Consider the following 8,101-nt stretch of genomic DNA (forward strand, 5'->3'; position numbering starts at 1 on the left):
CTACTGCCTGCAACGCAGGAGACCTGGGTTCAATCCCTGGGTCAGGAAGATCCCCTAGAGAAGGAAATGGCAACCCACTCCAGTATTCTTGCCTGGAGAATTCCATGGACAGAGAAGCCTGGCGGGCTACGGTCCATGGATTTGCAAATAGTCAGACACGACTGAGTGACTAATATACATACCATATACAAAACAGTTGGATTATAGGGTTCTGTTGTCAGATTTAAAGCCCAAAGGAAAGAATGCCCCTCTCCCTCCTAGCACTCCTATTAAAACAACTGCTCCAAAGAGGATAAAAATGAATGAGACCAGCCCCAATTTTGGAGAACTGGTAGCTGAAAGAGTAAGGATTAGGTCCATATAATGATGCTCCTAACAGCGATAGCAAAGAATCCTAATTGCTATTACCTCTTTTGAAGGCTTACTGGTATTGTTCTAAAGCAGAGAATTACAAACTAAGGCCCAAGGCTTATTTTGGTCAATAAAGGTTTATTAGAACACCAGCCATGCCCATTTATTTACATAAATAATGGCCTGTGGCCACTTTGGCTCTACATTGATAGAGCTGAGTATTGCCACAGACACCTATGATCTACAAAGCCCCCAAGTATTTACTCTCTGACCCTATATAGAAAAAAGTTTACTGAACCTGATCTGAATGCTCTTCTAGCAATGGCACCCCACTCCGGTACTCTTGCCTGGAGAATCCCATGGTTGGAGGAGCCTGGTGGGCTGCAGTCCATGGGGTCGCTAAGAGTCAGACACGACTGAACGGCTTCACTTTCACTTTTCACTTTCATCCACTGGAGAAGGAAATGGCAACCCACTCCAGTGTTCTTGCCTGGAGGATCTCAGGGATGGGGGAGCCTGGTGGGCTGCCGTCTATGGGGTCGCACAGAGTCGGACACGACTGAAGCGACTTAGCAGCAGCAGCAGCAGCAGCAGCATTTTCCTATAAAACCCTCACGAAGACTAGGAGGTAGATTGATGCTATTTCCAGCCCCACTTTACAGATTTACAACAAACCCAGAGAAGATCAACCAGTTCTTCAAGTAAAGCTGGAGCTCGATCCACTTCTATTTGTAAGACATATTTTTTTAGAAATCCACAGTGTGCACGCATGTGTGCCAAGTTGCTTCAGCTGTGTCTGACTCTTTGTGACCCTATGGACTGTAGCCCACCAGCTCCTCTGCCCATGGGCTTCTCCAGGCGAGAAATACTTGTATGGTTGCCATCCACAATACTCCCTAATGCCAACAATACAATTATCCTCCACTAGTGCCCTCTAGAATCTATAAAATCTGCTGCCCAGGCAAGAAAAAGTAGCCTTTGGGATTAAGACACAAGGCCTAGACGGTAGGCTAAGAAGGTGGGTGCAGGAGGAATTAGGAAGGCCCTTTTGTATCATGCATTGCATAAATACCAGCCAGAAGTGAATGGTGTCACCACAAAATTAAAACTTCTTTGTTCTGATGTACTCTCTCCTTTCAACTCTGAGCCTCTGATGATCTCGAGTAATTTGGGGAAAATTCAAGAACTTCCATATGTTTTGTGCCGTAGAACAATACAAAAACAATGGCAAGAAAAGCTTGCGAATACAGGACTTGGCTATTCAGAACTTGTGAGAAACTCATATGTTAGGTCATTCTCTTTCATCTGGGACTATAGAATCAACAGCACATCAAGACCAACCACAGACATCTTGACTGTTTGAAGGAATCAGTCATTTTCGTGATGGCATGAGAATGATGGAGCTTCACGTAAGTCAGTTCTGATTATCACCACACCTACGGCATTGGTATAACTGTTTTCCTATGTACAGGTGAGGAGACCCACCCAAGCCAGCCACAGGCCTGATGAGGGGTGAAGGACACGGTTTCCCTCTGTGACCCCAGCTTGGCTCCTGATACCATTTCTGTTCCATTCTGGCTCTGGATCTGCAATTTCTCTTCACGTTTCATCCCTGTTCCTGTTTCTTGAGTTTGCTGAATGCCCTTGGCTTCTCTGATCTGACCTCTGGGGACAGCCCTATTTAAGGGCTGGGTGTGGGCCAGCCAGCCACCAAATTTCTCTTCCAATTTCTCCTCCACCCACCAAATGAAAGAGGATGACTTGTATTTTTTCACCCCTTACCCCCGGCCTTGTGCAGGACAAGCCCACTCAGCACTTGGACTGCCTCTTTACCTAAAAGATGCCTTGGCAAAAGCTCCGGTTCCATCTCAGCCTGGATCTTGGCAAATCCAGTATCAATCCCTGTAACATGAGCATATTTTCTTGGGGGATTTGAGGCTCTCCATCGCATCTGTGTATTATCCACTATTGAGAAAAAGCGGGGGAGAAAAGTAGGGAAAACCCCTACTCATTTGGGAGTTAGAAACTTCTGGACCCATCGCCTCTCATCCCTGGTGGATGTGGCCAAAGTCCTTTAACCTTATAATCCTTCATGCACTCATTTGTCAGAGGAGCATTACCGTGTCTGTTCTTCAAGGTTGTTGGAAGTAATAGAGGCACTGAAAGTGAGCGGCCTCCAAACTCTCCACCAAGAGGGCACTAAGTGATAAAGGCAGGTCTCATGCCCATTTGGGGCCATCTTAGCACAGACTCGCCCAACAGCTTCCTATCTCCAGAACTCTGTGCCCACACCTGGCTCTCTAAGACTCTTCATTCTGATCGGTCTGATTTGTGTTCACCCCCTGCTCTCTAGTCCACTGTTACTCAAAATGTGGTCCCTGGATAAGCACCATGCTCCTCACTCTGGAGCTTGTGAGAAATGTGGAATTTCAGACCCATCCCCAGACTCAGTGAATGAGAGTCTGCACTGTAGCCATTCCTGGCGATTCTCGTACATACCAAAGTTTGAGCAGGCCTGCTCTGGTTCACTCTTCCCCTGTAATTAATTACCATCTGTAATTTCTGTCCCATAATACATGGCAGATAATGGATGAGACTCTTACTGCTACTGGAACAAGTTATCACAAATTCAGTGGCTTAAAGCAGCACCGATTTAGTCTCTAGAGCTTCTCCAAGTGAGAAGTCGGAAAGCAGTTTCTTCAGGGCTGAAACCAGAGCACTGGCAGGGCCAAGGCCAACAAGGGAGGCTCTGTTCTGTCACCTTTCCCGGCTTCTAGAGCCGCATTCCTCGGCCGGTGGCGTCCTCCTCCACCTCCAGGACTATCAGCCGCACCTTGCTTCAGCTCCATGTGGCCTTGTGTCTCTCTCTCCGCTGCCTCTTTATGAGGACCTTTGTTTACATTTGAGACCCAGCCAGACAGTCCAGGATTATCTGGGTTATCATCTGAAGATCCATCATGTACTCACATTAAGGTGATATTTGCAGGTTGCGGGGGTTAGGGTGTGGAGATTTGGGAGGCCCAGAGTGCAAGCCACTATGCCTGAGTCTCTAATTTGGCACTTAATAGGTCTTTAGTAATAAAAGTTGGTTAACATTTTTATTCCTTTAGTGAATATCATAATTAATAGATGCCCCCATTAGTAGATGGGGGGCAAAGAAACAGACTATAATTTATTATAACTGAGTATTTACGGACATATCCCTCAGATTCATATGTTTTCAGCAGAACAGGTAATTAACCTTGAAATTTTCACAGAAGAGGTAAATGAGTCCACAGTAAGAAAACTGAATAGAAATTCAGATTCAGCCGGTGATTGAGATGGGGAGAGACATTCTAAGCAGAGGGAACAGCATCTGAACAGCCTTGGAGACATAAAACAACAAAACATATTCAAGGAGCTCTCAGTGTTAGGGGAACTAGAGTCTAAGTCTGAAACCAGTCGATGAGGATCGCATCAGCAAGGGTTTTGAGTGTCTCACCAAGAAAATGGGTGTCCATCCTAGAGAGTGCAAGCAATTGTTAAAGGGTTAAAAATCGGGACTGAGAAGATCAGAGCATCATTGAAGAGATGCCTTTCTGGCAACAGTGTTGAAACTATTTTGCAAAAGCTCGGCACAATTAAATTAACTTCTCAGTTCATTGCAGGTGTTTCAATATATTTCCACTCATCATCCCTCTCGTGCAGCTTCACCCTCGAACTGCTGGAGAAAAAGGGACCCAGAAAAACAAGGTGTTTTATTTCAATCAGATGCCACTCTGGTCTGAGCTGGGGCACAGCTGTTCAGTGATCATCAACACACCAGCTGCTGTTTCAATCCTTTTTAACCAGGGAGGGGATGCCAGGTATGAAATGGCAAAGAGAGCTCTGGGCACAGCATGCCTAGAAGGCTTGACTCCTTCAAGACAAGCCTGGTGTGTCTCAGATTCAGAAGGTGCATGCAGATCTTAGTCATCTGCCTTTCGAATGGGCATCTCCAGGCAGTTCTGACAGTCAGCAGGATTAAGGAACACAGCCTTAGCCACCTGAGCTGTCCTGTGGTACTCTGAGATCAGTGGACTATTGGTTCCATGTAGATGGACAGCCCATGGATTTTCCTGGCTTCCCTGGACATGGAGGGGACAAAGAGGCAGCTGGTCACAACAATCATTTGACCACTCACTACGTGGATAGGCTTGCCTTATCTTAACTATGTCTAATCTTTACAACAGAGTTTTTGAGACTACTGAATTTCACCCACAGTAAGAAATTCATCTGATGTTGCAGCACATGGTATGCATATATGCGGGGGCCGTCCCATCACAGTGCACGCTGAGTGTAGGGTGCCAAAGCATTTTCTGTTCCATTCTGCTCTACTTTATTTCATTTTTAAAATGTTGGTCACCATGCTCTAAATTCCTTTAGTGATCTGCAATTTAAGACTAAATGGAGAGTCTGGTTGTCCCATCACTCTAGCAAAACGATCAAGGGTGAAGTGACTTAAGCAACACACCCAAGGCAACATGAACACCAGTCAGCTGCAAACTCCACATCCTTCCATCATGTCGTCCTGCCTCCCAAGTCACAGAGCCTCTGCCACTGGGACGGATGCCCGAGTGCGGCAGAGAAGTGATGAAGACAACCGCAGCAATTACTTAAGAAATTAGATAGCCAACATCTTTTTTGCTTTTTTAAAGATCTTTTTAATGCGGATCACTTTTGAAGTCTTAATTGAATTTGTTATAATGTTGCTTCTGTTTTATGTTTTGGTTTTTTGACCTCAAGCCCCCCAACCAGGATGAAACCCACACCCCCTGCACTGGAAACCAGTCTTAACCACTGGACCACCAGGGAAGTCGCTAACCAACATCACCACCCAATACCTTTTAAGCCCCAGTGACATGGTCACCATTGCACTAAGTGGAAGGGTTATGTGCTTTCTAATTTAATACTTTGGCCCCCTGATCCAAAAAGCCAACTCACTGGAAAAGATCCTTATGCTGGGAAAGATTGAGGGCAAGAGGAGAAGGGGAGACAGAGGATGAGATGGTTGTATGGCATCACTGACTCAATGGGCATGAGTTTGAGCAAGCTCCCAGAGACTGTGAAGAGCAAAGAGTCAGACACAACTTAGTGACTGAACAACAATTTAAGTGAGGGAGAAATATCACCAGAGACAACAGGATATAATGCGACATGTGCTGACTCAAACACAGGAAGTTTTGCATTTGCTCAACCCTCATCCCCGACTCTTTCTAACCAACTCAAGCCTCAGATCACTCAGCTGTACCCAGGGCTCAGTGACTCGCTTGACGCCAGTGAACATCTGTCCCTCCGATTAGTTACATGAAGGATCAAAAGTGCTAAGTCCCTTTGTAAACTGTGCAAACATTACTTATTATTTCCCATTTTTGAAAGGACCATGCTGCGCAACCTAGATGTCCATCAGCAGATGAATGGATAAGAAAGCTGTGGTACATATACACAATGGAGTATTATTCAGCCATTAAAAAGAATACATTTGAATCAGTTCTAATGAGGCGGATGAAACTGGAGCCTATTATACAGAGTGAAGTAAGCCAGAAAGAAAAACACCAATACAGTATACTAACGCATATATATGGAATTTAGAAAGATGGTAACAATAACCCTGTGTACGAGACAGCAAAAGAGACACTGATGTATAGAACAGTCTTATGGACTCTGTGGGAGAGGGAGAGGGTGGGAAGATTTGGGAGAATGGCATTGAAACATGTAAAATATCATGTATGAAACGAGTTGCCAGTCCAGTTCGATGCACGATACTGGATGCTTGGGGCTGGTGCACTGGGACGACCCAGAGGGATGGAATGGGGAGGGAGGAGGGAGGAGGGTTCAGGATGGGGAACACATGTATACCTGTGGCGGATTCATTTTGATATTTGGCAACACTAATACAGTTATGTAAAGTTTAAAAATAAAATAAAATTAAAAAAAAAAAGAAAAAAAAAGAAACACAGTGAAGATAAAATGAAAAAAAAAAAAAAAAGAAAGGACCATGCTGCAAAGAAGATGGAAAAATGCAAAGCTTTTAGCTTTGTGCTTTCATCAAAAAAGGCAAATAGGAAAATCAGGATGTTCCTAGCTTCAAAAAAGAGGGTCTGATACAACAGATTTTTGCCATAAAAAGAATGTTGTTTCTTTCCAAAATAGGAAATAGAACTGTCTGGTCACCTGGCTGACTCATGCCCTGCAAGGAGGGGCTTGTCCCTTCCAGGGTCACAGGGGATGTCCATGCTGGGCCCTGGACATCCATTCCCACCACCGCTCACCAGGAAAGATAGAATGAATATTAGATACAAAGCGTTTCCTGCCTGGGAGTTGATTGTCCCTCTATTCATGCGACTTCTACCTGCTCTTAGCTGCCCCAGTGAGCTCTGTGTCTTGCAAACTGGAGGACAGAGGGGCAGAAGACGCGTGTGGCAGGTGGCTGTGAATTGAGAAACATCACAGTGCAGTACCAGAAGGGAGATTTCTGCAGAATCCTGAAGATTCTTGTGCCCCAGATGGACACAGACCAGAAAGTCTGCCAGCAGGGCCGGGTGAGAGTGGCGTGCAGAGGACGTCCCCGTGCCCCGTGCCGTCCCCTAACCGCCAGGCTTGGCCCCTGATGTCCTTCCGCTGCAACGTCAGCTCCACGCAGCCACCCCGCCCTGCTCCTGGCCAGCCTTCACGGCTGCCTTACCTCCGGTGATCTTTCTGTTGTGCTCTCTTTCTCTCTCATTCTCCCCCTTTCTCTCTCTTTTGTTCCATGGCACTTTTCGGGTACTTTAACTCAGTGCAACAGAAACATAAGTGCCCAGATTTTAACACCCTACATTCCTTAAGAAATATAATTGTGTAAGATCCAAAATGTGGATTCAAATCTCACTCTGCCTCTTTCCAGCTTTATGAGCAAATCCCTTTACCACCATTGCACAGGGGGCTGATGGGATACAACCTGGAGTCTGGGTTTTAATCCTGATTTGAGCGAGTCACAGCACATAGCATGTGGCACATGTGGGCAAGACACCAACTAAGTCTCAGCCTCCACAGCTGGATGTGAAGGCAACGCTAGCCCTGCCAACCGTGCGGGTGGAGGCTTTCACAGTACACGCGTGATGATGCCAGCGCCATCAGAGGCTTTTTCAGCATCTCAGGGCTCTGAAGATGGTGAGGGTGGAAGGAGAGGAGGTGTGGGAGTCCCTAGCGCTGCCAGGTATGAGCAGTGGCTTATAGCTGCTCTCCCTGTCCGGGGCTGGGGAAAAGGGAAACCCTCATTATTTCCTGTCCATTCTTGGGGCTCAGTCTCTCTGCCTTATGATGCGCTTTGCGCCTAGTAGGCTCCTGGCTGCTATTTGTGCTGTGCTGCTCTTAGTCGCTCGGTTGTGTCTGACTCTTTGCAACACCATGGGCTGTAGCCTGCTGGGCTGCTCTGTCTGAGGGATTCTCCAGGCAAGAACACTGGAGTGGGTTGCCATGCCCTCCTCCAGGGGATCTCCCCAACCCAGGGATCAAACCCAGGTCTCTTACATTGCAGGTGGATTCTTTACCATCTGAGCCACCAAGGAAGCCCAAGCAAACCAAGATCAGGCCAGATCTAGCCTCCTAAGGTAGGTTGCAGGAGGGGAGAAGATGCCACAGAGTTTCAACTAAAGCTTGTTGGGGAATGTTCAGGAGATGGGAGGACAGGGACTGCAAACAGTTTGGCAGGTTGACACTCCCCTCTCATTTCTCTGAATTCATTCATCCA

This window comes from Bubalus bubalis, chromosome 18 (assembly GCF_019923935.1).
Source record: "Bubalus bubalis isolate 160015118507 breed Murrah chromosome 18, NDDB_SH_1, whole genome shotgun sequence".
Taxonomy (NCBI): Eukaryota; Metazoa; Chordata; class Mammalia; order Artiodactyla; family Bovidae; genus Bubalus; species Bubalus bubalis.